This window comes from Grammomys surdaster, unplaced genomic scaffold (genome assembly GCF_004785775.1).
Source record: "Grammomys surdaster isolate TR1022 unplaced genomic scaffold, NIH_TR_1.0 126118, whole genome shotgun sequence".
In the NCBI taxonomy this organism is placed as follows: domain Eukaryota; kingdom Metazoa; phylum Chordata; class Mammalia; order Rodentia; family Muridae; genus Grammomys; species Grammomys surdaster.
The window spans coordinates 2,807,807-2,824,524 of NW_021620926.1; positions in this window are offsets into that span (position 1 = coordinate 2,807,807).

Sequence of the window (16,718 nt, forward strand, 5' to 3'; positions counted from 1 at the left end):
CCTCTCCCTCTCCCTCTCCCTCTCCCTCTCTCCAAGCTAGAATCTAAGAAAGTCTGATTCTTCATGTAAGCACTGAGACAATAAAGTTCCTCTCTGATGAATAATTAGAGACCGGGTACCTGTGCTTTGCTCTGAACATTGCGGATCGTAGAATCTGAGTTTAAGTTTTCACATTAAGAAAAAAAATCCTCAGTTAAGTCTTTCTTCCTTTGGGTTTGAGAAATATTTATCATCAGTTCTTATTTCTGTCTATCTTGCAGTACCTAACTGTCAAATTCAGGTACTTCCTTCTTTTTATATCTCGAACATTCCCCGTGAGTAACCTTAAAAACAAGTGTATTCATCAGCTCGGCATCATTACAAGCAAATAGCTGTGACAGTCGACATATGAAGGGTAAGGCTTTAATTTGCATCACAGTTTGGAAGATTTCTTTCCATCATTGATTGGTTTCATTGCTTGAGCATGCAGCACATCCTAGCTTGAGTAACTTGGTACAGTCACTCATCTCAGAGCCATAGCCAGAAAGGCAAAGAAGAGAGGAAACTGAGTTCCTTGATCAGCTTCAGAGAAGCATGCCAGTAGCTGTGTTTCTCAAAGGCTTCATTTTCTCACCAACTTGTTCTGTTAGGGACCACACACACACAAGCACACACACACACACACACACACACCTGATGTTGTTACTTTTGAATTTTAAGTGTTTGGGACTGAATTTAGGGCCTCATATACCATAGGTAAGTACTCTTGTCACTTAGCTATGGGATACATAAGACTCAAAGTACATAAACACCATAACACTGTGTAGTTTACAACTGGAAATTACATTTCTTCTGATGTATCCTTCTGTTCCTCTAGTCTCTGCAGAGTGTCCATTATGTTTTATAACCTTCCTACTAGTCTTATCTCTGGAGAACTGAGACAAAACCAATCAATTCATAAGACTCTTCTCTACCTGGGCACTTAGCTCTCATGTGGCTTTCAATTATTATTATATTTTCAGCTTTACTTACAATTGAGTTAACTTTGTTGTAATAAGGTCCATGAAGATTTAGACAGAATGCTATATATCACAAAAAGCACTCTCAAGCTTCTCAGGTTTCACAAGTTGTTCCTGACCTGAGAAACTAGCTATTCCATTAGATTAACCTTCACCACACTGGACTGCATTTCCAACATATTTATAATAGAAGGTGTCACTCCATTATGGGTGTCTTGAAAGCAGGGGTCTCATGTGAACTGAATTACAGTTTTATCTATAGCAATAATCAAACACAACATAAATACTTCTTTCATGAAGAAAGTGAGAAGACCACAGCTTCTGGCCAGAGAGAGGACTTAATACCAGATCTGCCCTGTGACCATGTGATCCTTTTCCTCTTAGTTCTCAACCATTGGCTATTAATATATTAGGAATAGAAAAGCTCCAAGAACATTTTGCTCTATGACTAGATAAAATTTACTTTAATGTTTCAAAGAGCTTCTATTTTCTTTTGACTTAATGAAAGAATATGATTTAAAATAAACTAATTATTGTTGAAGAAGTTCAGTTCTCAATTTTAGCCAAAAAAATGTGTTTAAAAAAATGAAGTCAACCCTCTGGCCTAGCAATCACAATTATTTTCTTTTCACTCACTAAACTGCAGAACAATGACATATGTTGTCTCAGAAGTTCATCATTCTACAATTCTGTATTTGGCTTTACAATAGAAACTCTCTCTATATAGAAACCTTAAGACTATTTAAAGCTAAAATTGTACTTTTATCTAAATATCTTTACAACATAAAAACCAGATGCTCTAAGATAATATAAGCTTAAATAATAAAAAGTATTTAATTGCAAAAATACCTTGAAACTAAATATATTGTCATAAAATTTATGAATCGTAGATGTCTTAATGGAAATTCAAAAGGCAGTAGCTAATTTAAAAAGAAAAGGAAATGGAAAGTACATTGTCTTCTTCTGCTTTAGTATGAAGATGATAGTCCAGTTTGGAAAGATTCTCAGAAGAGGTCACAATGCTTTTGCAGAAGACCTAGGTTCTGTTCCCAGTACCCATGTCAGGCAGCTCGTCCGTGCCTATAACACTAGCTACAGATGGTCAGATGGTCTGCTGTAGCCTCCAGAGGCACCAGCTGTCATAAGTACATATCCCTCTCAGATTTATATATCTACATAATTAAAACTAATAAAAATTAAAAATAAAAAACCTTAAAAACTAACAGATGTCCTATGACCTAAGGATTCTTTAATAATTACAACTATCTAAATTAGCATTTCTTTGTTGGCTTTTCATATAATTATTGTTGAATGGTAAGTGGTATACATTTGGTAGGAAATTTGATAAATATCTGAACTAATTAATTATTTGTATTGGCATGCCTTATAATATAAAGTTTTGTCTTAGAATGTGTTCAAGGATAGTAAAAATGCTTGACAAACATTCCATGTTGAGATTGAAAGACAAAGTCTAATAGTTGAGCAAGTTTGTCACTTGATGTAGGGCTTGTGAGCCATTCTGGAATTTATAATATACTTTCTAGATTTATGAAACAAATATTGCTATGACTTTCCAGAGTCGACCTGGGTCAGTATGGTTCTCATGTCACATCAAGGAAACTTCTCTTGGCAACAAATGGAGACCATTACAAGCAATCATAAACCCACCAAAATGTAGACTGTAGAAGCACAGGCCAACTGACACATCTGTAATGCACCTCTGCCCCTCAGTCTCATATATCACGGGGGAAGAGGAGCAAAAACATCATAAAAGCCAGTGCAACAGGGATTAGGCTGCAAAATGTGTCTCCTAGAAATGTCAGAAGCCATACCAATGAAGTCTAACCAATAGGGCTGCTTGACCATACGCTAGACAACGATGACAGCAGATGTACTGACATGAAAGGGGGAATCCTGAAAGGCTTCAGTCCTTGGCAAAGAACAACAGTGACTGAAGAATGTTGAGAAGGGGATAAAATATAGCAACTGGTTATCCAATACCAGATGGTTAGTCCTGAAAACATATACGTAAAAATAATATATGTGCACTGAGCAATTTGTGTTAATGTGTGTAGGAAAGCGCGCGCGCGCGCGCACACACACACACACACAAATACCAAAAGATATGTAATAATTAAAGAAAAAGAGGCCATGAATTTGAAAAAGAGCAAGGTGGCTATGTGCATGGAAGGGATTGAAAGGATGTAAAGGGAAATATTTAAAATCGATGCAATTAACATTTATATCCTTGGGATAATAAAAAGTATGTAATAAAAACTCTAAAATTATATTTGAAATTATAATGAATTAGTGGTTTTGAAAACAGTTTTCACTGAGTTTTTAGTCATGGTTATGCTAAAAACTAAATGTCCACTAATTATGTTGTTAAGTGATGGATCTAAATTGGGTGACTAATCATTTAGACTTAGTAAGTCCAGGGATATTAAGAAGCAGATCAATAAAGTTTCTTAAAATATAAACCCTACACTATGCTCTAGAAGTGTTTGTAAGTGTGAAGTAAAAGCTTTCAACTTACAGAGATCTTCACGTGGCCTTCCCATTGACCTTCCACATCAGTTATCTCATGTGGCCTTCCCACTGGGCTCCAACTCACATGTATCTCATGTCGCCTTTCCATTGGGCTTCCAACTCACAGAGGTCTACATGTAGCCTTCCCACTCAGCTTCCAACTCACAGGGATTTCCATGTGGACTTTGCATTACATTTTGTCTTGGGAAATGATGTCAGCTTCATCCACCGTTCTCATCAAACAGTAGGTAGAGTTTGAGATAATTTAGTTGTCATAAATGAAAATGCTTTACTTTCTCTTAGCAACAATGATATCTTATTACCAGTGTTTACGTCTGTCTAGCAGTCTGCCTATAGGCACATAAGAATTCTAGAAATAAATGGCTCTTGAATCATGAATGCCATCACAATTCTGAAACTGTAGAACCTGTACTGCAACGCTTTCATACACATTCATTTAATGGGACTTGTTCTCTGAAACCTACCCATTGTAACTCCTTCTTACTGGAAGTCACCAGTTGGTACTCGACTTTCCAGATTTGTCAAAATAAGTCATCCTTTGTTCCTTCTATCACCAATCAATTTTATTTAGGTGTGTTAATAGATATTTTTTTCTCATCTTTTGAAAATGTCTGTAAAGTCAAATTTAAAATATCTCATAAACTAAAGAACATTAGAATATAGGGTCTTTTATATATATTTTAGAAAATAGGGTCTTATACATTTACATTTCTTCCAATTGTTGGATTGATGGAAAAATCATACATCTGGATTTATTTTGTCTCAGGCCATAAAATATTTCTCAAATGCTGATTTCTGTTCTATTTAGAGGAGGTTGTATCCTTTTTATCTCAGTACTGTCCCATTCTGCCATATAGGTTTCTGTGGTAGGATCATAGAGGGTGGTATTTGATGTGCATGCAATTTCATGTTCATGACTCTTCTTTAGCATGATAATTTATTTGTTCTTAGCTGATTTTTATTTTGAAGTAGCCTCAAGGCCTCACAGATTTGGCTTCATTATTCATCTTGGATTATTGTGTTTTTACTTCTTTTAAACCCTGGAATCCAGCTGGGAGTCTGGCACTCTTATTTTCCATTGTGCTTTGTACCTATTAGCAAGATCTGCTCCCTTTTGTGAAGAACTACAAAAATCTTCACAGGGAACAATGAAAATAGAGAAGAGCACCACAGCTATTGAAATTGCATTACAAGGTAAACTTCTGGTTGTCCATGTCATCCATATTGTCAAGTGACTATCAGTGTATAATCTTCCTGACTGCACATTTCTTGGCCATTTTTAAGCCTACCTTGTTAATATAAAGATAGTGGTTTTACTAAAACACATTTTTAAGTTGGCCAAGGAAAGCCAACAAATTTTCTATTGTTTGCTTTGATCTTCTCATTCCTCCTACTGAGAGACAGATATCAGAAACACAGTAAGTGAAGATCTATGGATAATGGATCTGTTTATGGAAAAACAGTATTCCAGGATGTCTTTACATAATTTTATGGGTAGGGATGTCTAAATGCATGCTTGTTCAGTGTGTGAGATCATAGGCACTAGAATTTATACAGACTGTAAAAGGTACAGTGAGTGTGTTTCATGATATAAAGGATGACTGTGGATGTTCATTGGGTTATAGAAGGCAAAGGACAAAGGAGGTCAGAGAAACAAGTGTTATGAGCTCATAGAAAGGCAATGACTCAGAAAACTGCATTGACCTTGATGTTAGTAAGCAAATCAGAAACTGACTCAGAGACTCTGATAGCAGAGTCATATACTAGAAATAAATATAGGAAGGGAAAGCATGGCAGCCAAGAGATGTCCATGTGAAACACACATGTCCTCTGCAGAAATCATGGCGATCACATTCAAAGATAGAACAGTTTAAGAATGATGGGGTTGTCCTGATATAGTCATGAAGATAGGTAAGGATTTTAGATTGCTTTACATGTTTCTCAAGCTATTGGAGTGGAGTAAAAGCCAGGCTACTTTAATAAAATGATATCTTCATTAGAGAAGTGTAATTGAAAATATCCTTGTACTTCATGTTTAAGATACACACACACACACACACACCACACACACCTGTGTGTGTGTGGTGTGTGTGTGTGTGTGTGTGATTAACTGCTTTGAGGTTTCTCCTTAGTTTTATTGAGTATTTAATGGTATTCAGATGGCCACTGGGCATGCATTTCTCAGAGGCTTCTCTGATTCAGACTGGCAGAGATCCATAAGTAACGGAGGTATGGAAGCAGTGGCTTACTGCTCCACTGCACGTTCCCAGTTCTTACCAGGTCCTTATGGAGCAACTGTGCAGAGTCTGCATCTCTCTTTACCATTATAAGAGCAACTGCTTTCAGTCTCTCTAATGTCCCTTTTCCTATTAAATATCAGACTAAGACTGTAGGGATACAGGAAAACATAAGATCATCTGTTATTCTTTCTAATCCTATTTCTTAGGTACTTAAACTTAAAGCCATTCATGTTTTCTAAATGTTAAGAACAATGCCTTCATCCAAAGCACCTGTAGCCTCCTTATCAATGTACACATTAACAGAAAATTAAATAAGGCAGAGCCAGAGCCTTTCTCCTTTAGAATTTAGAAAAGTCTCAGGCTGATTGACAGCATTTATGCTTTCAATCAAAGCATGTTCTCCCTAACTAAAGTGAATCTCACCTTAACTATCTGATCTGTCTCACACCAGATCTGATTTCACATGGCATTTATAAGTGGGCTTTATAATCTTAAATGTCTATGACTTATTTTCTTGTTTTATCCTAGAAAGTGTTTTCAACTTAGCAAAAGTGTTATTAAAGTTTTTTGCCTATTTTTCTGTTTAGCAATCTAGAAATAAGTCTATATTTAGCTACTTAAGTAAAACAATGTTTTCATAATTATTATTATTAGGTTAAAGAAATTTTAGTATGAATAGTCATATATCTTTAAAATTTATTTTTTAAACCATAATACTCACATAAATTATTTTGAACTAGTCAGATTTTCATCAAGGCATAAGTAGTTTGTGATTCTTGCCATAGTCCTTAATCATAATGTTAAGCATTTAGGGGCAATTTTTAGGTTCATAGAGGTAATCAAATAATCATTTTCCTTATTATATATTCCATTTCTTTTGTTTTAGTATTTAAGATAAATTCTTGAAATAGAAAGCCCTGATTTAAACAGTAACTCATATGGAAATCTATAAGTATATTACTTTATACATACAGCTAATATTTGTGTAGTTTTAAATAATTCAGTACAAAGATAAGATGGTTTAATATTTTATTTAAAACACAGAGGTTGAGTGTGTGTGTGTGTGTGTGTGTGTGTATGTGTTTTCTCTCCTATAATTTGATTTTGTCAAAATTTTAAGAGAGAAAAATAGTTACTTCAAGAGCTATAGAAATATCAAAAATGCCTTCTCTCTCTCTCACATAAACAGACATACACACATAGAGACATGCAGACACACACACACGACACTATACACAACTAATGCCACCTGACATGTAATGTAGTTGTATGATAATGTCAGCAGAACTCTAACCACAAAGCTACTAAGTAGAAACATATTAGTGCTTCATTACATAGCATTGACTATCAATCACATTTGCTCTTAAAAAGAAAAAAATACTATATCAAAATTATTTCCAACTTCATACCCATGCTGTGAAAACTCTAAAAGAAAGATAAAAGAAATATGGGAACATCTGAGCTGATGTAGCTGCTTATTGCTTTAAATGTAAGGATATGGATCTCCGGAGGCAAGGGGAATGCTTATGGCCAAACACTGGGAGGATTGAAAGAATTCAAATGCCAAATAGTATTGTCCCAATGGGTATGGAGGTGGAGCCTAGAATGCTAAGCTGTCCACTTCTGAAGGTCTAGAGAATGAAGTGATCTCTTTTCTGTCTATGATAAAAGGCCCTACCTACACTCCTGCAATGAAAAGGCAGGACAGCAAGAAAACCACAAGAAATTTTTGTTCATAATTAATAATGATTTATATGCAAAGCATTTTGGTGCTTAGAGTTAAAGAAATCTGGACAGTCATTGAGAAATATAATTGGAAAAGTATGCTTTAATAGTAACGGATAGAGTTGGGAATTTATTAAGGACTACTAGTTAGATTTATCGATTTATTTAATTTCTGTTCATTTGCTAGTAAGATTTCCTCCTCAGGGGAAGAATGGGAGACTTGCTTGCCAGAAATTACTCAGAAACACAAAGAAATCATGACTTTAGCTTTTAGTAGTCTTGCTTTTGAGGAGAGAAATTCTGGTTTCTAATACCTGCCTTTGCCAACAAGAACTCAGTTTTCAAGGCTTATCTTGAAAGGGAGAGGGAGGGCAGAGAGAGGAGCCTGACGATCAGGGAGAGACTTTGATTCTGATTCTTTTAAGAGTCTTATTTTGGGACAACGTTTCATGAAACCAACACTATCAAAGCAATTTCTTTTTTTAGAAATGGAGGAGGGGCAAAGGGTCATGATATAATTGGGTTACAACACATGTGAGTTTCTTGATTGTGCTACAATTTCTTTGTATGTCTCTTTGTACGTTCACAGTACCAGAGTAGATTTGATTTACATAGGACAGAGAAGTGGGGTCTTTTATGTCTGCTTTTCCTTTAGATGCTATCTTGCTTTTCTGACTTGTGAAAATGAAACATCTTTGAAAACAAACTAAATATTCCATTTATTCATCTCCATTTTAATAACTTTTTGTTTACTCTTTGAGAATTTCAAACATGGATATGGTGTATTTTATTGTAACTCATCCTTTTCTCCCTCTAGCTCTTCCAAGACCCATCCCTATCACACCTCCCTCCTTCTCTCCTTCTTTTAACCCATTGAATCCAATTAGTCTTCTCATATGACATGTGTGTAGGGCCACTGACACAGACAACCTACAATATCCACATCCCTAAGGAGAATCTGACTAACTTTCCTCAACTAGATATAACTCATCAATACCTAAGTTCGAAGTCGGGCTTCCTGAGGCCCCACCCATCAATGCTGTAAATTTGACTGGCTGAGCTATTTCAATCGCCCAGCCACTAGATTACCATCTATCTTTCTTGTTGATGTCTAGTCTTCTCTCCACCTGTTAATGGAGATATTACTGAGTTTCCCTTGATTCCCCTCAATTTTTCCTTTTCTGCTTTTCTTGATGAGGTCATTCACTTAGACTTTTCAGTTTTCACCCTGATGCCCTTTTCCAAATCAATATCACCATCCTGGCTCCATTCTGATCTGTAATCACAGCAAACATTATATTTGTTCTTCTAGGTCCTCTAATCACATCTCATTTAGCTGAGGTTGGATTGATTTTTCTTTCGTCATCCCTTCCCGAGTTTCTCCAGCTCTGTTACTGGAAACAGCATAGTGCCAGTGGTGGATGTGGAAAGCACCATGTGTACTACTGTTCTTAGTTCTGTTATCCAAGCCACCACCAAATCCATTGTGCTAATGGTGTCTGCACAGTTTGACTCTTTCTGTACCTTTTTCTTACTTTTACTCAAGTCCTAACTGTAAAAAATTCACAAATGGAAAATTTGAAGCCTTCTTAACATTTCTCAGCCAAATCGTCCTGTACTATCTTACTTTCAGAATGTCATGTTTGTCAAGCTTGCTCTTTGATTGAGAGCCCCATTACCTATTGGATAAAGCCTGAATCCCATACCACAGTTATCCAGTTAGTACCAGGGTGCGGCTTCTTTTTGTTTTACATAAGCTGTTCTCTACAACTCTTCAACTTTTGACCTCACTCCAATCCAGCTTGTCTCTACAAGATACCTGAACCACACCCTTCCTCATTCTAAGCCTTCAAAGCAGTTTTTCTCTATGGGACTCACTCTGCTATCTCCAGTCTTACAAATTCTTTGGAAGACACTTAGAAAAACACCAAGAAGATGAACATTCATTATTTCTCAGTGATTTAGATGCTAACAATTTCTGTTAAATTTAGTTTTTCATTGTCTGCATTTTCTCCAACTAACATATTTTATTTTAGTGTTTTGCTACTTTAAAAACTAAAGTATGAAAAATAATAATTAATGTACTTCCCTTAATCAAAAATTTCACATGATAATACAGTTATTGAACTATATAGTTATGAATGATTGCATATAGCTAGTCAAGCCTACTTGTTGAGGATTGCACATAATAAATAATTTATTATCAGAGTATCAGATTAATTGAACCTTATAACTTGACAGACTATACAAATACATGTCTGTGTGCTGAAAAGAAATTAAGACATGACAGAAACTAGGTGCTTTGATGTAACTCTTGGTTCCACAGATCACCTCATCCATACTCACACAGCATAAAATCATGTGTACATGACCAGAAATATTTGAAGTAAGAGATTTTTCTTCCATGTTAGGAAACTGACAGCTATAAAATAAACATTGTTATCATTGTGAAAAACACACACAGAAATGTTACAATGGTTTGAAGAATTTGAAAAATTTGATTCCTCTGGCACTTTTCCAGTTGAAATAACAGCTTAAAGGAAGATTCAGATAATTCATGCATGATACAGATTTTTTTTCTTGGAAAAATGAGTGTTTAGTTCTTACTTTATACTTCCAACATGTATTCTTTGTGAATTCTGAAATGTAATCATTTGATTTTGAATAAAGAAAATTGCATGCACATTGCAGTGTAGCATCACATACTAAAAAAGTTAATAGGACCCAAAACAACTTGGGAACATCTCATCGAAGCATAAGGTAATTCAGAAGCTTTACAGACTTTAAAAGCTGCCCGGGCTAAGCATTCAGAATTCTTCATTGATATATTTGTAATGATTTGTAAGGTTTTAGCACCCAAGGTCATCCTGGAGTTGGAATGCAGACAATGATTCTGGTGCAGTCAGTCTGGAGAAGGCACCTGTAAGTTAACACTACAGACAATGTGTTGTGACCTCCTATAGTGCCATACAATCTTTCCTGGACACTCCTTTCTCATTCTGAAATCCCCTTCTGGATTCCTGGAAAATACATTGACTATTATTTTTCAGTTATTTATGGTTTATTGTTAACATATAATCTCAAGAACCATATGACCACAGTCAATATTATGGGGTAAACCATAGTTCTCTCTACTCTTAACTGTTCACTTGTTGAATTTCTAACCCCTGAATGCTTTGGAAAATGATTGAGTTTGGAGATAGGACTTTTTTAAGTGGTAATTACTTTTGAAAGATGTTATTTATGATATATGCTAATCCTATATGATCATAAGGAAAGAGGATTAGGGCAAAACATATAGAGAAACAGGACCAGATGAAACAGAGGGAGAAAGCATCCATCTAAAAGTAAAACAAAAAAGACTCAGAAGATATTAAACCTCCTCATACACTGACATTTTTAAGTCTAGCCTGCAAACGTAAGAGATCAATAAAATTTTCATTTAAGCTATAATCTCCTCCTTGTAGCTACAGAACCTTTAGCAAATTGATATGGCTTCTCCTGATACATTTATGTTTATGTGCTTGCAAATAAACTTAATGCTCCAGTGGCTGAAACAAAGGAAGTTTGACTAGTAATAGATTAATGACCATGTCATTTGCTCCTTAGTGTTCATAGTGAGAAATAACCAGTTAAGTATATGACCATCACTTTGTATAAAAGCAATACAAATATTGTCTTATAGTTAATGAGGACACTTCTACATGTCGTATTTCTAAGACAGAAGCTCATCTTTTGGGATAGATCTATTATTGTGTTCAGTTCTCACCATCATTTGAAGTGAACACTTCTATTAGGTAGTTTACAGATAACTGAGGCAGAGAGGACAAGAGTGGTGGATCCACAAAGGTAATATGGAGTTGAAGACTGGACTTATCACCACAAATATCAAGAAGCAGATGATGCTCCCAAATAATGCCCAAGTGAGATGCAGTGTTTAATGTGTTTAGTAGGACAGTGGGGGTGCACACCTTTAATCTCAGCACTCGGAGTCTGGTCTACAGAAGCTAGTTTTCAGATACCCTCTCTCAAGAAACTGAAAAAAGTTGTTTAAAATTTTTTTTAACTGTTTTAATATGAAAAACATAAGAGAAAGAAAATTGCTTCAAGTGAGTCAAGAGACAGAGTCCTTGTTTAAGCACATCTACCACAATACCATAATTGGAATGTTGCTTGACCACTATGGAAGGATCACATGCAAATTTGAGAGGATTTCCATATAAATAAGTGAAAATATAAGAGACAGGCAGACAATCAGATAGATAGAGAATATTTGATTTTCAATGTAGATATTTTATTTGGTTTAATACTACGAACAATAGAAGACAGTCAAGAAGTAATATAGATAGTGAACAGACATCATATTTTGAAGATGTCTACAAAAGATGTGACTACAAATAGAAGCTTCCTCTCAACTTCCCAAGGAAAATGTCTGTATATATTTAAAGGGAAATAAAACAAATGACAGGATATTAGTGAAGTTGGAAGGATTTAAAACAGACATGAAGGATAAGATTTGTCTCCTTTTCTGCCTACATTAACTGACTTTTCTGAGGCTTTTGTATACTAGTTTGCATCTAAAACAATGTACACCAACAATGGCCTTTGCAGCATGCAACCTCAAGCAGTGTTCTGCACTCCTTCCAGCCAAGCTGTGAAAATATACTCTTATCTGTGCCATCCATGTGATGTTTCTTTTACTCCCACTGTACCTCCCAGGAACAGGAAGTCTCTTTCATCAGAATAAGTTTATTCCTTCACTGATTTTATTACAGCAGCTAATTTTTTTCCATAGGAACCTGCTATGTACAGTTAATGATGTTTATCAAAATCACTAATGCCCTCTTTGTTAGCCAAACTAGCTGTTGATACTGATCTATTTTGCAGAGCACTCTTCTCTCTAGTGTTCTGGCTCTATGCTTGGCTTTTTGGTTTTCTTCAGTTCTTTGCTAGCATACTCTGGCTTTTCAATTATTCTACATTCCAATCAATCACTCCAGCTGTCATTGGACCCCAGTTCTGAGTAATGGACCTGACCTTCAAAGTGGTTATTGGATTCTTCAGAACCTGAAAACCCAATGTATCTATGGCTAAGGTCACATGACCCAGAAACCTCCAGACCTGCTCTTCGGACTATGCTATGGATCCCAATGAGAGCTCACTCTCCACCCAGTTAAGCAACCTAGACATTTTGTTATTATTCTTGTTCCTCCCTTCTCTCTTTATCATCCCTTCCCATCTATTAGGATATCTTCTTATTTATATGTGATAAGTACCTACTAAATCTGCCTCATTGTCATTCTTCTGTTGCCATTACATTTATTCAGCATTGTTGGTTTTGCCCACATTGATGTGTACACACCCATATCTGATGTGTTTGATCCTAGTTTGTTTGGTCCTCGATATCTGTCTTCTCACATTTCTCCCTTTCAGGCACACCTCTGATATGAGTCATGTCGTGTTATTCACCTCGATAAAGTACTTACAGTGGATTAATGTGTTACCTAAAATGTGGAAAGACCTTAGAAAAACAAAAGCATGCACCAGCAATGGCAAGAAAATAAATCTGGCTGAAGATCAAGATGGAAAGATAAAATGATCTGACATCTTTCTAGAAAGGTCTGTGTAGGTTCCTCCATGACAGACAGAGGGGGCAATAAAACATATTTAATATGATATATATGTTATATACATTTAATGTATAAGAAATTAATGTAATATATTATGTATAATAAATTATGCATATATTAATATATACATGTAATCTATACTTTTAACACACAAACCCATACACACATACACACACAAATATGTGCATACACATACACATACACATACACATACACATACACATACATATACATCTGGGCAACCCAGTCTTAATATGACTAATATTACTTTTTTAACTTAAAAACTTATTTTGCGTGTGCGGCAAGGACATTGAGCCTTATCTAGATGTCAGGAGACAACATTGCAGGAGTCTGTTCTCTCCTTCAGTTTCAACTAGAGAGAGTCATGTGAGTCCCAGAGACTGAAGTTCATCATTCTTGTAAATAGGCATAGGAAATTGTTAAACCATCTAGCTGGCTCTGAGGTTACTTCTTTTTAAGTAACAAATAACTAACTATGTGGCAGAAACTATCTCAGTTGATAATTAGGATCATACTTTATATTTATCTATCTATCTATCCATCTATCCATCCATCCATCCATCCATCCATCCATCTATCTATCTATCTATCTATCTATCTATCTATCTATCTATCTATCTATCTATCTATCTATCTATTTATCTATCTATCATCTGGAGAAACAGTGTGTCAATGTCTCATGTAGCACAAGTTGGTCTAGAACTTCCTATGGAGGTGAGAATGACACTTAATTTCTGATCCTCTTAATCCTACATCCTGATTGCTGTAATTATACAGCCTTATAGTGGGGATTAAATTTAAGGCATAGCAAATACTAGCCAAGCATTCTAGTAAATGAGGTGTCTCTCCAGCCATATGTATGTCGTTCACACATCTTTACAAATAGTATGTTTTGATGCTTCTCCTGTCCTCTAGGGTAGACCTGTATAAATTTTTTTGAGGAAAAACATTTCTTCAGGAGATCTTCTTTGCTCTAAAGTCAACAACCCTCCTTCCACATTCCCTTTTCAGCTATTTTTTACTGAAATTTTAAATTTTCAGTTAGTCCAGCAAGTTATTCCTAATGACACCACCAACACTTCACTTTGCACGTACATGCATCCCACAACTGTCTCTTATAATTGCTCTCTGCTCTACTAACCTACGTACCCAAATGGAAGGTAAATGCTCTGATATCATGCTTGCTCTGCTGTTACAGTGTGACAGTCCAAAAACTATACCTGTCCAAATAGTTCCCATGTGGGAAACTCTCACTGGTTAGCTGTTGCACAAGTAGATGAAAGATTTAAATATAGAGTCATCTGGAAGAAGAGAAATTAAATATTAGTCTGTATGCTGACACACTTGAGTAATTCCCATGCTTGGGAAGCTGAGACAGGAGTATTGTCAATTGATGCTAACTTGTTCTACGTAGGAAGACCTCTTACAAAAAAAGAAATAAAATAAAATAAATAAATAAAATAGAAAAGTTAAGGTAAGTGTGTGCTTTCTAGAAATATGAGGTAAGAGGATCTTCTAAAATGAAGGCTTGTCTAGAAAGGAAACAAAGAATGAGGAGGAAAATTGAAAATCTGAAGTGCTCTTGATAAACACTAAGAGCTAGGATTGTTGGAAATTGAGATGAAGTCCTGTCTAAGACTAAATGACTTCTAAAAATCCATGTGTGTGCATGCATGTGTGTGAGTGTGCATGTATGTGTGCACATGTGTGTACATTTGTATGTGTGCATGTGAATGTGTGTGCATATGTATGTGTGCATGTGTGTGTGATTGTGTGCATGTGCATGTCTGTGCACATGTGTGTATATGGGCATGTGTAGTTTATGTGCATGCATATGCTTCTGCACCCACTTGTGTTGGGTGCACATACACATGGAGGATATCAGGTGTCCTGCTTTATCAATTTCTACATTATTCTCACGAGCTGGGGTCATTAACTGAACCTTACTTATGCTGGTGCCAGAAGGCTTCAACTGTCCTATTTTTCTTCACATAGTTCTCTGGTTACAGGACAAATGTACTTGGGTGCTAGCATATGAACACAGGTACTCGTGTGTGTGCAATAAGCACTCTGACTTACTGAGCCATCTTTCTAGCTCCCCAAAATTCTCCATTGTGGTCTTTGTGATGCAAAGATAAAACCCAGAATGCAGAGTGACAGAAGCTCATTATTTTCAATATGTTATATATGTACAACAGTGTATATTTGTGCGTGTGTGTGTGTGTGTATGAATGTGTGTATGTGTTAAGACAGATGCTAGTCTTTGTGAATAGCATTTTCATTACAGATGAAGATGGTTGCAAAGTCAACACTTATACAATCAAACCTACAAGTAGGGCTAAGCACTATCCATTTTGTAGAACAAATTAGATGATTAGTATGCACTAGAGGTTTGTAATGATGTAAGTTTGAAGGCTTAGATGAAGATAGTGAAGTAGAGAGAGGAAATCCTGGAAAAAATACAGTACCATAAGAAAAACTAAGAAAGTATTAGTTGAGTTCATGGCCTCTAATGACAGGAATCTATCTTCCACAAAAACTCTTTTTTCAATCAATCAGAATACATTATATAGTATAATCTGAGATAACTGGGTCTTCACTAGTAAAATTATAATCAATATTAAAGATATACTTATTAGAATCTTCTCAGTGAAGTGTCTTCAAATGTGATCATAAAGACTAAGGGGCCTTTTTACTACTGGAAGGATTCTTTTAATTGAAATCACTGTAGAAAACTAACGCACGAACTGAGTTTCCTTGTGGCAACTGGTTAATCAACCTACTGTCTTTAGTTGCAGATGGATCAATCTGCCTCCAGATTGACCTTTATTGTGTGTACAGTGTGATTCTAAGTGCTGGGAATAACAATGGATCTTAAGAGTACTATGTCTGTGTAGCCTATGCTTCTTTATTTAGTGTCCAACTGTATCAGTTAATTTGTCCTGATTTCAGCCTCCTGTCTTTATGTCAGCAGTGGTATTCATAACACAAAGGCCACCTGGGTAATTTTTGTTATTTGTGCTTATGTGATTCTATATTGGGTTATCCATTATCCATTGGCTTGCTATGTAAATATTTCTAGGTGAAATAATTTGTTAAAAACTAAAGTGTTAATCCAACATAATTTTTTAAAATGGCAGCAAGACTTCAAAGAATTCTGATACCAGCAACTTTATTCTGTTGTTTGAGGACAAACTTGAAATGTACTGTTCTCAGAAATTCTGTCTTTATCTTCCTGGGCCTTTATCTTATTAATTTTGAACTGTTAGAGTTTCTTTAAATATGTTAACCTTTTGTTTCTTCTGAAAGTTATATGATTACATTATTACTACTTATTAATCTTTAAACTCATTCCTTGCCTAATGATTTTCTTTTGTCCTCAACACCACATTCATGACTTACATTTTCCTTTCAAATCTTATTTGTATTTTCCTATTTTATTTTAGAACAGCTTTATTTGAATGATCCATTTTAATAACTTATGGTAAATCCATTTTAATCCACACTTATAACTAAGCACATTATAGCCACAGGGGCATGATGCTGTTTTTATT